Below are 17,893 nucleotides of genomic sequence, written 5' to 3'. Positions count from 1 at the left end.
GTTCGCCGTTGCTCCCCGCGGCCCCGGCGAGCACACCCGCACCCGACGACTGCCGCCTCTGGCTCGCAGCTTCCTTGCCGTCCTCGCCGCGCCTGCAGCACCACTGGCCGCCGCCGTTGCCGGAACCTCCCCGACCTCCTCCTCGCGGGTCGCAGTCATGCCTCGCCGCCCTTGCTCCCCGCCAACGGCTGTGAGCGCCTCCCTCCTCTTCTTTTTCCTCGCCGTGGTCACCGCTCCCCGCCTAGCCGCACTAGTCGCGCCCCGACCCCGTCCTCGCGCAGCTCTCCCCAGCCCCGGCCTCTTCGTGCTCTCGACCCCGCCTGGCCTCGTCGTCATGCCCGTAGTCGCCGCACAGACCGCACGCGCATGCGCCCGAGCTCCTACTTTCCCCTGCTGCTCTCTCTGCTGCCTTGCCTTGTCAACGCTGCCCTCCGCTGTTCCCCGCGTACAGCCCGCGCTCGCCCCTGCTGCTGCCAGCTGTTGCAGCTGCCACGCGCCCTTCCCGCGCTGACGGCGCCCACCGCCACCGTGCTGGCCACCTACACCGCGCCCGCTTGCCGCCGCCCCCGCTCCTGGCCTCCTCGCCGCACACCCCGGTGACGCCCACCGTTGCTTGCGGCCACGTCCATGACAACCGCGCCCAGCCTCCTGTCCGCCCCGTCTGGCCCGACCACTCCGGTGGCGCTGTACCCCCTCCCATTGTCGGCCCTGCGTCGCTTCGCCTCCTCACCGTCATGCCGCACTCGTCGCCGGCGCACTGTCCCGCTTCGCCGCTAAACCACCCGCGCACGCCCGGGTCCAGGGGACCCGGCGCCCGGCCCGTATCCACTGCCCAGCGCCCATTTGGCCCCTAGGGCCAATGACACGCGGGGCCTGCCCCTGGAACGATTTATAAAATAATATATATAAAGATTAAAAATAATAATAAAAAATATCAATTAATTAATTAAGCTTAATTAATCTAATTAACTAGTGTTAATTAGTTAAACAGTAATTAGATTAGTTAAAATCCTAATTAGATTAAATGTCAATGACATGCGGGGCCCACACGTCAGCTTGACCAGTCAACACCTCTGTTGACTGATGACATCATGCTAATGTCATGCTGATGCAATAATACTATTTTCGAATTTAATTAATAATTAATAAATTAGAAAATGATTTAAAACTTAAAAAAATCATAAAAAATAAACCGTAGCTTCGATGGGAAAACTTTGTACATGAAAGTTGCTCAGAACGACGAGACAAATCCGGATACGCAGTCCGTTTGTCCGTCACACATCCCTAGCATAGTGAACACGCAACTTTCCCCCTCCGGTTCATTTGTCCGAAAACGCGAAACATCGGGAATACTTCCCAGATGTTTCCCCCTTTCGCCGGTATCGCCTATCCCTACGTTAGGTCACCCCTAGCACAACGTATTGCCGCGTCTTGCTTTGTGTTACAATTGATTGCTCTGTTATTTATATTGTTCCCCCTCTGTTACTTCTTTCCGGTAGACTCCGAGACTGCTGCCGATGTCCGTGTGTTCGACTACATTGAAGATGACCCCTCCTTCTTGCCAGAGCAACCAGGCAAGCCCCCCCCCTTGATCACCAGATATTGCCTATTCTTCTCTCTACTGCTTGCATTAGAGTAGTGTAGCATGTTACTGCTTACCGTTAATCCTATTCTGTTGCATAGCCTGTCATTGTTGCTACAGTTGTTGATACCTTACATGCATTCCTAAATGCTTAGTATAGGATGCAAGTTTATCATCAGTGGCCCTACATCCTTGTCAATCTGCCATGCTATACTATCGGGCCGTGATCAGGTCGGGTGTTGATCACGGGTATATACTATATATTTATACATGATACATGTGGTGACTAAAGTCGGGTCGGCTCGTAGAGTACCCGCGAGTGATTCACGGATTGGGGGCTGAAAGGACCTTTGTCTTGACGGCCCCCTAGGTGGATCTCTGTGGCCGAGCGACAAGGTAGGTTGAGACCACCCAGGAAAGAGGTGGGCCTGGCCCTGGTCAGTGTTCACGGTTACTTCAAAATAACACGCTTAACGAGATCTTGGTATTTGATCTGAGTCTGGCCACTGGCCTATATGCACCAACCAACTACGCGGGAACATTTATGGGCACTCGACCTCGTGGTATCAGCCGAAGCCTTCGTGACGTCAGCGACTGAGCGGCGTGCGCCAGGTTGGACTGGAATGCCTGCTCTTGTATAAGGGAGGCTAGGTCTGCTCGCCGGCCGCGTACGTAACATGCAAGTGTGCAATGGGTGATGGGCCCAGACCCCTGCGCCATAGGATTTAGACCGACCTGCTGACCTCTCTGTTGTGCCTAGGTAGGGCTGCGACGTGTTGATCTTCCAAGGCCGGGCATGACCCAAAAAAGTGTGTCTGGACAAATGGAATCGAGCGTGTTGGGAAATGTGGTGCACCCCTGCAGGGAAGTTGATCTATTCGAATAGCCGTGTCCCTCGATAAAAGGACGACCCAGAGTTGTACCTTGACCTTATGACAACTAGAACCGGATACTTAATAAAACACACCCTTCCAAGTGCCAGATACAACCGGTGATCGCTCTCTCACAGGGCAACGAGGGGAGGATCACCGGGTAGGGTTATGCTATGCGATGTTACTTGGTGAACTTACCATCTACTCTCTTCTACATGCTGCAAGATGGAGGTTGCCAGGAACGTAGTCTTCGACGGGACTAGCTATCCCCCTCTTATTCCGGCATTCTGCAGTTTAATCCACATATACTACCCCTTTCACTGATACCAATGCATATGTAGTGTAGCTCCTTGCTTGCGAGTACTTTGGATGAGTACTCACGGTTGCTTTGCTCCCCCTTTCCCCCTTTCTATACTCAGTTGTTGTGACCAGATGATGGAGTTCAGGAGCCAGAGGATCCCGAGGATGATTCTACGTGGAGTTCGACTTTAAGGAGTAGTTTAGGAGGATCCCAGGCAGGAGGCCTGCGCCTCTTTCAATCTGTACCCCTAGTTTGTGCTAGCCTTCTTAAGGCAAACTTGTTTAACTTATGTCTGTACTCAGATATTGTTGCTTCCGATGACTCTTGTGCCTTTGAGCATTTGTATTCGAGCCTTCGAGGCCCCTGGCTTGTAATATAAAGCTTGTATTATTTTATTTTGTGTCTAGAGTTGTGTTGTGATATCTTCCCATGAGTTCCTGATCTTGGTCGTACACATTTGCGTGCATGATTAGTGTATGATTGAATCGGAGGAGTCACAAGTTGCTATCAGAGCCGACTACCTGTAGGAATCCTCTTTTCACACTCCTTGGCTGAAGTTGAGTGTAGTCGATGAAAACTGTTTTACTAACATGGCTGTGTGGCCCATGGGCCAACGTCGCCATTGAGTGGTATTAGGATCTTTTATTCCTCGTCTATATTCTGGGACTCTAATCTCTCTTCTATTCGGGTTAAAATGAATTTACTAACTCTGACTCTAGGTTCTTGTAACTACTTCCTCCCGGAGGGCCCCTTATCACAGTTGATCGCCTGTTGCACCAGAAGATTTTGAAGATACCCTCTTATGTTCTCTCGATACTTTGTGCCCGTCGTTTTTGCAATTCCCTATCATCATATATCCCTATGAATAAATACTTACACTCGACGTCCATACCTTCATTCCAAGATGCTCTTGTTATTACTAGATACCATGGAATACTTTCCAATATCTCGAGAATCCATTGTGTCTAATGTTAGCTCTTTTCAGCGTGAATACACTTGCACATAATTCCTCACACTTATCGAGGATTCATTCATCCCCAGTTGTCCCCTTATATATACGGGTTGACGCCTGGTGGCCTACAGAGTCCCGTCCGGCTCATAATCGTGTCCGGCTCGGTGACTTCCTTTACATGCCTTTCTTTACAAGTCTTTCCTTACATACGGCGGTTTGCAATATTGGGCTTTAAGCCGCCTCTAGGCCTTTGGGCCTTCTATAAGATTTGATAAACTATCATCTTAATGTTTACTGGGCTTCTTGTGTAACCCGCCATTGGGGCTGACCTGGCCCCTCCTGGGCGGGTCATAACTGATAGCTACATCCCCAACATTAGGCCCCAGGTTGACTTTGAACTTCGTTCTTTGTCAATCTTCAACACTTAGACAAAATCCATCTTCTTATCCTCGCAGAAGTTTTTGTAACCCGCCATGACGTCAACTCTTGAAAACGCAAAAAACTTTTATGACGTCATCTCCCAATGGATCTTCATCTTTAATGTCTTCCGAGAATCGAGGCGTCTGTGTAGTTGGATAACCATTATTCGGCTCCCCCTCGATTTTCGCGCCTGTCTGTTCACATTTTTCCTTATAAATAGGCATGCCTCGGCCTTCCTCATTCTTCTCTCTCTCTCTCTCTCTCCATCTTCTTCCTCTCGTAACCCTCCTGCCGCTCGAGCCTCACCGCCGTCGCGCTTCTCCTCCGTCTCTGTCGACCTTGGCCGCTGCATCAACTCGAATCGGTCCAGAGAATGGCGGCGACCTCCGTAGGAGATCCGTGGTTGTAAGTGTTCTCCTTTTCACTTCTCAGATCCGCATTAAGGTTTCCATACTTCTTCGTGTTCTTCATAGTTCGTCGCAGTTCCTCGTAGTTCTTCCACCGCAGGTCTCTTCTTGATCCAAAAAGATATATGCGCTTGTGCGATAGCATTTTTGTGCCTACTCTTGATGCCCATAGATCCCTTTCTCTGGTTCAAAGATCTCATTAGAACTCACAAACTTATCTGCGCTAAACTTTTTAGGTCTAGAATTTTTCTCATTTTTGAATAGCCATTTGATTTGAAATAATACCAAGCAGTTTAGGAAATTTGTTTGTCTCAACACTTAGCTGAATTTGCTTTTCTCAAATATCTGTAGTCATGGCGGCTTACTGTGCCGGCTTACTTTTCCTTATACGGCATTAGCCCTTAACTAAGCCGCCATTACTTCCTTGTATTATCATCGTTGAACTGTTAATTTTACCATTGAATTGAACCGGCATGTTGCCTTTCTTTTCAGCTTGTTTTTGAACATTATGCCGTCCAAAGCACCAACCATTTGGAACTGGGTTCCCTCAACCGTAACTGAGGAACGCTTGAAGGAGTTCTTCACCATAGGATTTTTGCCAGGAAAAGACGTCATGTCTTACCATGCCCCTAACCCGGACGAAGAACGGCCCAATCCAAGGGCTGGCGAAGTGATTGTTTTTACTGACCATATGAACCGTGGCTTCTCACCGCCCGGCTCAAAGTTTTCAGAGAGGTCCTCCACTTTTTCAAACTCCACCCTCAAGATATCGGGCCCAATTCCATTTTTAACATCTGTAACTTCCAAGTGCTCTGTGAAGTGTATCTCCAAGAAGAGCCGACTGTGGAGCTATTTAGAGAATATTTTATCTGAACCGGCAGAATGAGTGCACCAACGGCCTTAGCTTGGAGCTTGGAGGCATCTCAATTCAGTGTCGGCAGGGCGCTGTCTTCCCGCTCATAGTCTTACCGAGTCATCCCAAAGACTGGAACCAGACTTGGTTCTACTGTCAAGATATTTCACCAGCAAATGAGAAGCCACTACCGGGTTATCGCGCCGAGCGTCTTGACTCAAAATTCGCGCTTCCTGACAAGCTTACGGTTGCCGAACGTAGGAAGCTGATCCCATCCATAAAAAGGATTAATGCCTTATTAGGCAACGGCTTGATTGGAGTTGACCTGACCCGCTGCTGGATCTCATGGCGGGTTATTCCTCTGAGCCGTCGATCAAAATTGATGTACGAGTATGGTGGAGGCCCAGACGACTCTCTTCGTCACAACCCCGTTCAATTAACAAAAGCAGATATTGTTTCAATGTCAACCCTTCTGGTGAACGGGAAGTACGAAGACTGCAGTATCGTCGGGTTAAACCCTTTCTACAAGCTTAACCCGGTGCCAGAAGTAAGGAGACTCTGATCTCTCTCCTATGTATTTTTCTCAGCCGTATTATTTAACACTTGCCTAACCTTTCATTTTGTTTTTACCTGTTTGCAGGCCAAATCTGACTTCTGGAAGGTGAAATATGACCATGAAGCTACCAAGAAAGCAAGAGTTGCTGCCATAACCGCCAAGAAAATGACCCGGAGGTCCAAAAAGAAGAAGAAGAGAACCGTTGAAGACATGATGAAACTCGACGAAACTTCTGAGTCGGAGGTAGCCCTTGACCCCCTTGGCCGACTCTTTAATAATCTTATTAACACTGATCATTACCAGGATGACACTGGGTCCAGTCAGGCCGTGGAAGAAGAGGTAACTATTTCCTCCGACTCAGCACATATGCCAAGACAAAAACTTCGAGTCGTAACCCAGAAAGTAAGGTTTTCACACCCTTTGGCTTATCTGGATCCTCACTTTGTTTTGAAAAAGCAGCAACATGAGAGCCGCCGTCAAGCCCGGACCGAAGACGACCCGGCTGTTGTTCTTCAACAAACTCCCCAAAAACGCCAGAATGAAGTTTATTTCTTTGTCTTCAACTTTCTGTTAATGGATGTCTTCCCTTGTATTACTTACTTTGTCTGATCTTTGCAGGAGGTATCTCGCTCTTCTGGCGACTCGTCTCAAACCCAGTTTCCGGCCTTCAAGACTGCCCCTGGGTAAGAAAAAACCCTTTGTATTCCGTGTTTTTCAAATTGTCTCTTTATACTAATAATCCTATAATCTTTCACTTAGTTGCCAAGCTAAGTCTAAGAAGGCCAAGGTGGCTAAACCGGCGGAAGACCCGCCAGTCCCTGCTCCTGAACCGGCAAGGCCACTTTCTCCTCCATCAAATGAAACTCCAGAAGACCCGCCTCTCAATACAGAAGAAAATCCTCCTGAGCCATCATTTGATGACACCACCGTGAACCCTTCCGCAACTAGACCATCAAGATCAGCCAACCCGCCATCACCGCCTGCGCAAGACGTTTTGATCATCGGGAGCCGCTTTGTTGAGCCGGGGACCCCAACCGTGTTGGCTCGCCACATGGTGAAACAATAGGCATTGGAGAGACAGAAAGTGTGCTTTGATGTTGCACATTATGATCATCTGAATGCCAACGATATTTTATCTGGCCATCTCAGCCATGTGCACTCCAGTCGTGACTCAGAGATCGAAATGGTCAAACAGTTGCAGCTGAAATACGAGGTATGTTCTTCCGGCTTATCTATATTCCGTCAGCCCCCAAGTTTTCAGATTATGAGAGAAACAGAATGATCTGTAGACTTCATAATATAGGCCAATACTTTTACCTTTGAAACCTTTCTTGAGTTCAATAAAATAGAACAAAACTTCACCTGTAGTCCCCAAGGGCCGATTCATTTTGATCATAAATGAGCCGGTACTTTAAATTATCTTGTACCGTATTCAAAGGACTTCATAATCTGGCTTAACCTTGAGAAACTTGCTGAATAGCATACATTAGCCCCCAAGTGCCAAGTGCTGTTACTTTGTAAAGTACTTGGGACTTAAAGTATGTCTTTAGAGTCATAAGAAATTGTTTTGGCATACCTTAGCCCCCACGTGTCAAGTGGTTTTTTGTAAAGTACTTGAGACTTGAATCTTGATTTTTGAACTTTAAGCGAAATCTTGACTCATCTGGGTACGTTTTTTGCAGAATGCCTTATCTGAACTGAACTTGCAATTGACTGAGGCGAAGATCCGGCTAGCAGGTCAGGAGGCAAAAATCCAGTCTGCTAACTCCAAATTGCAAATAAGTCTCTCTGAGACGAAAATTTTGAAGACTACCTTTACTACCAAGAAGAAAACCTGGGCAGAGGAAAAAACGCTTCTGACACAATGCGCCGAGAAGGCGAAGTGTAACACCCCGGATGTAACTTTCCCAATTTGTACTCCAACTCTTGCCGTTTCCGGCGTTAAGTTATATTTATTTCATCGGGTTTGGGTTTTTGTCTCCAGTGTTGTTATCATTGTCATGCATCTCATATCATGGCATCATGTGCATTGCATTTGCATATGTGTTCGTCTCATGCATTTGAGCATTTTCCCCGTTGTCCGTTTTGCATTCCGGCGCTTCATTCTCCTCCGGTGGTCATTTCTAGCTCTCTTTCGTGTATGGGGATTAAACATTTCCGGATTGGACCAAGACTTGCCAAGCGTCCTTGGTTTACTACCGGTAGACCGCCTGTCAAGTTTCGTATCATTTGTACTTCGTTTGATACTCCAACGGTTAACCGAGGGACCGAAAAGGCCTCGTGTGCGTTGCAGCCCAACACCCCTCCAATTTGGCCCAAAACCCACCAAACTCTGCTCCATGTCCTAGAGCGTTCGATCACGATCGCGTGGCTGAAAGCTGCACCTCATTTGGACTCTCCTAGCTCCCTCTATGCCTATATATACACCCCCCATTCCAAATTCGCGGATCCTCTCCCCCCTAACCCTAAAAATCCCAGATCCGCCGCCGCCGGACGTGTCCGGAGCGGGCCGGACAACGTCCGTGGCCGCCCACGCCCAGTAGCGCGCTGCCACGTGGACGCCGCCACCTACCGCCGCCGCGGCCCGCTCGCCCCACGGGGAGCCCGCCCCGGGCCGGATCGGGCCCGAGCCGCCCCGCGCCTTGCGCCTCCTCCGTCCCCGCGCCCGGTGGCCAGCGCCGCCGCGCGCCATTGCCGGCCCGCCGCACCGGCCGGCGACCGCCGCCTCGCCACTCGCCGCCTCCGCCGCCAAGCTCGCCGCCGCCGCCGCCTATGCCCGTCGCCGCCACCGGCCGCGCCGGCCTCTCCGTCGCCCGGCCTCCCCGGCCCCGCTCCTCCCCATCTTCGGCAAGCCCCGGCCGGTCCTTCCTCCTCCTCCGGCGAGAAGCTCCGGCGAGAGCCCGGCCACCTCGGTTCGCACGCCGCCCCGATCCAGATCTGTTTTCAGGGTTGACCTAATTTTCTCTAAGTCCCTAAATTTTCAGTCCATATGCTCATGTTCGCGGCTCCGTAACTTTGCATCCGTAGCTCCGATTTGTGCATATAGCATATCAAAATGTTCATCTCAGAGAGTACATCATTTCATTCCATTGCATCATTTTAATTTGAGCTCATCTTGGTGCCCGAAATGCTGTTAGAAGAGGCCTACTTGAGTTAATTGTCAGATCTGCTACTCCGTTTAGCACTTTTGTCATTTTTGCCATGATTAATGTGTGCATGCTATGCCCGTGAGTTCTACATATGTTTTGTTAAGGGTTTTGTCATCTTTCCGGAGGTGCAACCTATGTATTTTTAGGATGTGTGTGGTGACTTGTGCAAGCTGGCAAAGTGGTGCACTTGCTAATTCTGTTTTCAGGGACTTAGTAATTTCACCAAGTCCTGGGATTGTTTAGTTCATGATGCCATATGTTCATGTTGTTTCCTAGCGATCCATGCCTCTTTTGAGGATGATTAGTAATGGAGTTTTGTTAATATTGTAGTGCTCTATCCATCCATGTCTTTGTTTGCAATTATGGAGCACCCTAGCTTGAGTCAATCGAGCTCTACTTTTGCTTCGTTGCGAATCTGGGCAGATCGTCAACTTGTTTGCGATTTTGCCGATGTTATTGTAGTTGATCCGTGCATGTTATGCCATTTTTCTTGCCATGTCTAGCTTGCATTTTGTGCCTTCTTAAGGGATGTATGCTTGTCTTGCCCTGACTTGCACCGTGATGAGTGCATCGAGCTCGTAAACATGCCTTCGTGAGTTATGTTTCAGCATGTCCCAGTTTTCACCAAGTCTGAAAACTGATTATGTTTTTGCTATGTTCGTGTGCTTGTTAGTATATTTTGTGATCCCTTTTGGCTCAAGGTCACTAAGGGACTTTTGTTAAGCTCGTTGAGTAGCTCCATTCCATGTCTTTCTTTATCATGTTCAGGTCCTGTAGCATATTGTTTTGTTGCTCCGAAGAGGGCTATATGATCTGAAATTCCAGACAAGTGTTAATTTCACTAAGTCTGAGTTCTGTTTTACCATTTGCGTTTTTGCCATGCTTGTTTGGACCTCCTAATGGATGAATTGGCCATAGCTCAGTGCTAGACTTTTGTTAAGCATCTTGAATGCCTCCCTGCCATGTATTTTGATGCCATGTTTGGGTGCTGTAGCATGTTCATTTCATTGAATTTAGATGCCTACTTGCTGTAAATCGCAAACCGGTGTCGTTTTTGAATCGCTTGCCATTTCCAAACCGTAACTCCGATTCCGGCGTTCTTTATATCTTTTTCAAGCGATTTCATCTCATCTTTCTAGTGGCACCCTTGGAATTCCAAGTTGAGGCCAGGTTCATGCATTTCCTGTCATATCTTGCATTTTGCATCCCGCATAGCATATCTTCTTTGCATCGTGTTGTTTGAGTTTGCACGTGGTTGATTGTATCCTTGTTGCTTGTTTGTCTTGTTTGGGTAGAGCCGGGAGACAAGTTCGCTAACGAGGAGCCCGTTGAGTTTGCTTTTGAGGATCCAGTCAACTCTTACAACTGTGCAGGCAAGATGATCATACCCTTGAAATCACTACTATCTTTGTTATGCTAGTTTGCTCGCTCTTTTGCTATGCCATTGCTACGATGCCTACCAGTTGCTTGCAAGCCTCCAAAATTGCCATGTCAAACCTCTAACCCACCATTGTCCTAGCAAACCGTTGATTGGCTATGTTACCGTTTTGCTCAGCCCCTCTTATAGCGTTGCTAGTTGCAGGTGAAGATTGGAGGCCGTTCCTTGTTGGAACATCGTTTTTTTTACTTGTTGGGATATCATTATATTGCTATGTTATCTTAATGCATCTATATACTTGGTAAAGGGTGGAAGGCTCGGCCTCTCGCCTAGTGTTTTGTTCCACTCTTGCCGCCCTAGTTTTCCGTCATATCGGTGTTATGTTCCCGGATTTTACGTTCCTTACGCGGTTGGGTTATAATGGGAACCCCTTGACAGTCCGCCTTGAATAAAACTCCTCCAGCAATGCCCAACCTTGGTTTTACCATTTGCCACCTAGCCTTTTCCCTTGGGTTTCGCGGACTCAAGGGTCATCTTATTTTAACCCCCCCGGGCCAGTGCTCCTCTGAGTGTTGGTCCAACCTAGAGCACCGTGCGGGGCCGTCCCTTGGCAACTTGGGTTACGTTGGCTCCCGTACGCTTAGCTTATCCGGTGTGCCCTGAGAACGAGATATGTGCAGCTCCTATCGGGATTTGTCGACACAGCGGGTGGTGTTGCTGGACTTGTTTTACCATTGTCGGAGTTGTCTTGAATCACCGAGATACCGAGTCTGATCGGAACATCTTGGGAGGAGGTCTATTCCTTCATTGACCGTGAGAGCTTGTCATGGGCTAAGTTGGGACTCCCCTGCAGGGATTGAACTTTCGAAAGCCGTGCCCGCGGTTATGGGCAGATGGGAATTTGTTAATGTCCGGTTGTAGACAACTTGAACCTTAACTTAATTAAAATGAATCAACTGAGTGTGTTACCGTGATGGCCTCTTCTTGGTGGAGTCCGGAAAGTGGACACGGTGTTGGAGTAATGTTTGCGCAGGTTGCTCTCTAGTTTCTCGCTCGCGCTTTGCCTCCTCTTCTCACTCTCTTTTGAGAATAAGTTAGCCACCATACTTGCTAGTCGCTTGCTGCAGCTCCATATATTTACCTTGCCATACCTATAAGATTAAATAGTCTTGATCGCGAGGGTGCGAGATTGCTGAGTCCCTGTGGCTCACAGATTACTATTACACCAGATGCAAGGCCCGCTGATTCCACTCCAGGAGACGCGTATGAGCTCAAGTGGGAGTTCGACGAACACTCTCAACGATACTACGTTTCCTTTCCTGATGATCAGTAGTGGTGCCCAGTTGGGGGTGATTGGGACCGTGTCGCATGTTGGGTTCTCTTTTATTTTGGCGCCGTAGTCGGGCCATGAGTGTTTGGATGATGTAATGTTATTTATGTACTTGATTGACGTGGTGAGTGTAAGCCAACTATGTTATCTCCCCTTTATTATTCATATTACATGGGATGTTTGTGAAGATTGCCTAACTTGCGACATATGCCTTCAATGCGATTATGTCTCTAAGTCGTGCCTCGACACGTGGGAGCTATAGTCGCATCGAGGGTGTGACATGAAGCCTCCCTTGAAGAGGTTTCAACAGAGCTGAACGGTTTAAAGGGCCGGGTGTCTCAAATGGTGGCCGCCATATTTGGTAAGCCGTCTGTCTTTAATCTTGTGTACTATTTGCTGATCCGGAATATAACCAGCCAGCTGACTTTGTTTAAAAAATATGTGCAGGCCCACGAAGCAAGAATCTAAGCCAAGATCATGTGATTAAACTAAAGGCAGTATATACATTAGTGGAGCAACTGTATATTGGCGCACAACGGGCACTTGCTTCCATCTCTCCTGCCAATCAAGGACCCAACCGGCTCAGCGATGTTTTAAAGAAACTGTCAATTTTCCCCCCAGGTTCCAAGAGGTTAAGCGCTCCTATGCTAGAGCCGGAGCTTTGACTGCCCTGAGCCACTCCAAGGCTTGGGTGCCAGATCTAGACCCGGCTGATGTAGCCAGAGGGTACCCCATGGTAAAGGAAGACGGGTCACTGTTTGAACAGGACGACTTTGTTGCTTGTGCGAGGGAAGTGTGACCTCAGGCGACTATTCTTAGAGATGAAACCAACATCGAAAAGTATCAGCCAGATTTTGATGTTGAAAATAAGAAGATGGCAACTCCCTCGTACAAGGTGACAGATTTAATCCCGCCTGTTCATGAAAATACATTTGCCCCGGAAGTTGACCCGGCCGGCCTGATTGATGAAGAAGCAGAATTTGTCGCCGTGATTGGTTTTGACTGGTCAAAACCTAGCTTCCAGTCAACAGAGGGCGGTGAACCGGTGAGGGAGGAGCAATAACCATCTTCATGGGCTTATAAAAAGCCTTGTAATAGTTTAGCTGTGAAAACACTGCATGCTTTGTTTATGCCATCGCGCATAAAGCACTTGTATGTGATTCTGTGTTTCCTGATGTCAATATATGCATCATATTTATGGTTGTCCCTGTAATACTTCAGCTCTACTCCTGTAAATACAAGAGAAAAAACTGGCTTGGCGGCTTAGTACCAAACGGGTTAAAACACCCAGCTTATAGCCAATATGTTTACCATAATAGAAAACATAGATATAAAAAGAGAACAAGGATGAAGCTAACCTTTTGGTTAACGCAGCAGGCAATTGCGTATAAACAATAGTCATACTTGTACCTTTGATCCTTAGACCACCGGTTTAAATAAACTAGGTAATGAAGTTGATAACTCCATCTTTGTGAGAAGTCAATACTTCTGAATACTTAATGATCATCATACCTTGGTGGCTTCGTTGTCAAATAGTCTAGCCGGCGAAAAAGACCATGCTAATTATTTGTGAAATTAAGACAACAAAGAACTAAAAGGCAAATAACATGTAATAAATACGATTGAACCTTGTATTTGAAGGTTGGGGGTTTCTGATTCGAATACGATCAGTAAACCGGACCAAAGGGGTTAAGCTAAGGTTCGGATACGACCATATAGCCCCCAGTGGCTTTGGCGTTGTGCCGATCAAGAGGGTACCGACAGCTATGTTCTCTTTGGTTCGAATACGACCTATGTTTGAACAGGAAGCCCCCAAATGACCTTGAGAGATTTTTAACGACCCTAATTCAAATACGATCCAATTTGGACCCAAAAGGGGTTAAGCTATGATTCGGATATGATCAAGAAGCCCCCTAGTGAGTTTGGCCTTGAGCCGATCAAGAGGGTTACGACAGCTATGTTCTCTTTGGTTTGAATACGACCTATGTTTGAACAGGAAGCCCCTAAGTGACCATGATAGTTGCAGCTAGATTCGAATACGATCATAAGCCGGACTGAAAAAGGGTTAGACTTGATTCAAATATGATCAACTCCTTAATAGTCATTTGAAAATAAGAAATAGCAAAGATGCGCAATCTTTGAAAAGAAAAGAGACTGTTGGTCCTGCTTTATTAGTTATCATGGTATATACAATGTAAAAGTATGTACATGATGAGAGCCGGTGGCTCAGGTGTAGTATGGCCGAAGTTGAGCAATGTTCCACGGCCGGCGGGTCTCCTCTTCTGACTTATGTGAGTCTTTGTGCTCTTGAATGTCAATGAGGTAATACGACCCGTTGTTTAAGTTCTTGCTGACCACAAAGGGTCCTTCCCAAGGTGGGGATAATTTGTGTGCATCGGACAGATCCTGGATGAGCCGGAGCACTAGGTCACCTTCCTGAAAAGTCCTGGATTTAACCCGGCGGCTGTGATAACGGTGCAGGTCCTGTTGATAAATTGTTGATTGAGCCACTGCTAAATCTCTTTCCTCATCTAACAAGTCAAGTGCATCCTATCTGGCTTGTTCATTATTAGCTTCAACATAAGCCGCCACACGGGGCGAGTCATGATGGATGTCATTAGGCAACACCGCTTCTGCTCCATACACCATGAAGAAAGGTGTGTAACCTGTAGACCTGTTAGGTGTGGTGTTGATACTCCACAACACCGAGGGTAATTCCTCTACCCAACAACCCGACTTTCGCTGTAAAGGAACCATAAGCCTGGGTTTGAGACCTTTTAAAATTTCCTGATTTTCTCTCTCAGCTTGACCATCGGATTGAGGATGAGCTACAAAAGAAACATCAAGCCGAATATGCTCACGTTGAAAAAACTCCTCCATAGCCCCTTGGGATAGATTAGTGCCATTGTCAGTGATAATGCTATGTGGAAAACCAAAATGGAAGATCACCTTTTTCATGAACTGAACCGCCGTGGCCGCATCACACTTACTCACCGGCTCTGCCTCAACCCACTTTGTGAATTTATCATCTGCCACTAAAAGATGTGTCTTTTTATCCTTAGACCTTTTAAAAGGTCCCACCATGTCAAGCCCCCATACCACAAACAACCAAGTGATTGGAATCATCCGGAGCTCTTGAGCCGGCACATGTGCTCTTCGTGCGAACTTTTGACATCCATCACATCTGCTGACCAGATCCTCTGCATTGGCATGAGCCGTCAACCAGTAAAAACCATGACGAAAAGCCTTGGACACCAGAGATTTTGACCCGGTGTGATGACCAAAATCGCCTTCATGGATCTCACAAAGTATTTCTTGGCCTTCTTCAGGGGAAACACACTCCTGAAACGCTCCAGAAACGCTGCGATGGTATAATTCTCCATCAGAAATTGTCATTGACTTAGACCGCCGGGTTATCTGTCGAGCTAGGGTCTCATCCGCTGGCAACTCTCCCTGGGTCATGTAAGCCAAGAAAGCCATTGTCCAATCTGGGATGACATGAAGAGCCGCCACCAACTGTGCCTCCGGGTCAGGAACGACTAGATCTTCTTCTGTGGGTAACTTAACAGATGGGTTATGCAAAACATCCAAAAAGGTGTTAGGTGGCACCGGCTTACGCTGAGATCCCAGCCAGCTTAAAGCATCAGCCGCTTCATTTTTCCTACGGTCAATGTGCTCCACCTGATAACCTTTAAAATGCCCTGCAACATCATCAACTTCACGGTGATAAGCCGCCATGAGAGGATCTTTGGAATCCCACTTACCTGAGACTTGTTGAGCCACTAAATTCTGAGTCGCCAAGACACCGGACCCGGCTCAGGCTCATCTCTCTGGCCACCCGAAGACCATGGAGTAAAGCTTCATATTCTGGTGCGTTGTTAGTGCACGGAAACATCAGCCGCAACACATAACAAATCTTGTCACCTCGAGGGGAGGTTAAAACAACTCCAACCCCCGAGCCTTCTAGTTGTCTGGATCCATCAAAGTGAATAGTCCAATATGTGTTGTCTGGTTTCTCTTCCGGCATCTGCATCTCTGTCCAGTCATTAATAAAATCAACTAGTGCTTGAGACTTGATCGTAGTACGTGGTACATACTTCAACCCATGAGACCCAAGCTCAATGGCCCACTTGGCGACTCGTCCAGTGGCTTCTCTGTTTTGAATGATGTCTCCCAAAGGAGCAGAGCTAACCACAGTGATTGGGTGACCCTGAAAATAATGTTTAAGCTTCTGGCTCACCATGAACACCCCATACACAAGCTTCTGCCAATGTGGATATCATTGTTTGGATTCAATCAACACCTCACTGACATAGTAAACCGGCCGTTGAACCGGGTGTTCCTTGCCAACCTCCTTGCGCTCCACCACAATCGCCACACTAACAGTTCATGAGTTGGCGGCTACGTATAACAACATCGACTCTTTCTCAACTGGAGCAGCAAGGACCGACGGCTCAGCCAGCTGTGTCTTCAGATCTTCAAAAGCAGAGTTCGCAGCATCGCTCCAAAAAAAATCATATATTTTCTTCATCATCTGATACAAAGGCATCGCCTTATCCCCTAACCGGCTTATGAACCAGCTCAAAGCAGCAACACGACCCGCCAGCTGTTGAACGTCATTGATGCACGTTGGTTTGGCCAGGGATGTAATTGCCTTGATTTTCTCTGGGTTAGCTTCAATACCTCGGTTGGACACCAAAAAACCCAAGAGCTTGCCGGCTAGGACTCCAAAAACACACTTAGCTGGGTTAAGCATCATTTTGTAGACCCGGAGATTATCAAAGGTCTCTTTCAGATCTGCGACCAAGGTTTCTTCTTTCCTGGATTTTACCACTATATCATCCACATAAGCATGGACATTACACCCAATCTGATCATGAAGACAATTCTGCACACACCGTTGGTAAGTCGCCTGGGCACTCTTAAGCCCAAAAGGCATAGACACATAGCAAAAAGCTCCAAAAGGAGTGATAAAAGCCGTCTTCTCCTGATCTTTGACTGCCATCTTGATCTGATGATAACCTGAATAAGCATCCAAGAAACTCAACCGTGCACAACCCGCCGTAGCATCGATGATCTGATCAATACGGGGGAGGGCAAAAGGGTCAGCCAGACAAGCCTTGTTTAAATCGGTGTAATCCACACACATACGCCAGGTGCCGTTCTTTTTGAGTACAAGCATCGGGTTGGCTAACCACTCTGGGTGAAAGACTTCTACAATGAACCCGGCCGCCAAGAGCCGGGCCACCTCTTCTCCAATGACCTTCCACCTTTCTTCATTGAACCGCCGGAGAAAACTATCTAACAAGTTTAAATTTTGGATCAATATTGAGAGTATGCTCAGCGAGTTCCCTCGGGACACCCGGCATGTCGGAAGGTTTCCATGCAAAGATGTCCCGGTTCTCACGGATGAACTCGATGAGTGCGCTTTCCTATTTTGGATCCAAGTTTGCATTGATGACGAACTGCTTGGATGAGTCGCCAGGCACAAAGTCAACCATCTTAGTGTCATCAGCTGATTTGAATTTCAACACCGGCTCATGCTCTGTTGTTGGTTTCTTTAACGACGTCATGTCTGCCGGGTCAACCTGATCCTTGCAAAACTTTAACTCCTCTGTTGCACAAACAGACTCAGCATAGGCAACATCACCTTCTTCACACTCCAAAGCTATTTTCCGGCTCCCATGTACTGTAATGGTGCCCTTATAATCCGACATCTTGAGCTGCAAATATACATAACACAGCCAGGCCATGAACTTGGCATAAGCCGGCCGTCCAAACAGAGCATGATATGGGCTTTTGATCTTAACCACCTCAAAGGTTAATATTTCTGCTCTGGAGTCATACTCATATCCGAAGGCTACTTCCAGCTCAATCTTACCAACTGGGTATGCTGACTTGCCAGGTACCACACCGTGAAAAACAGTGTTGGATTGTTTAAGACTCTTATCAGTCAATCCCATCCGGCGGAACGTCTCATCGTAGAGGATGTTGATGCTGCTGCCTCCATCCATGAGTACCTTAGTGAATTTATATCCACCGACCTGAGGCGCCACTATCAAGGCCAAGTGACCCGGATTATCAACTCGGGGT

This window comes from Triticum dicoccoides, chromosome 2A (genome assembly GCF_002162155.2).
Source record: "Triticum dicoccoides isolate Atlit2015 ecotype Zavitan chromosome 2A, WEW_v2.0, whole genome shotgun sequence".
NCBI classification, from domain to species: domain Eukaryota; kingdom Viridiplantae; phylum Streptophyta; class Magnoliopsida; order Poales; family Poaceae; genus Triticum; species Triticum dicoccoides.
This window is presented reverse-complemented; position numbering follows the sequence as displayed.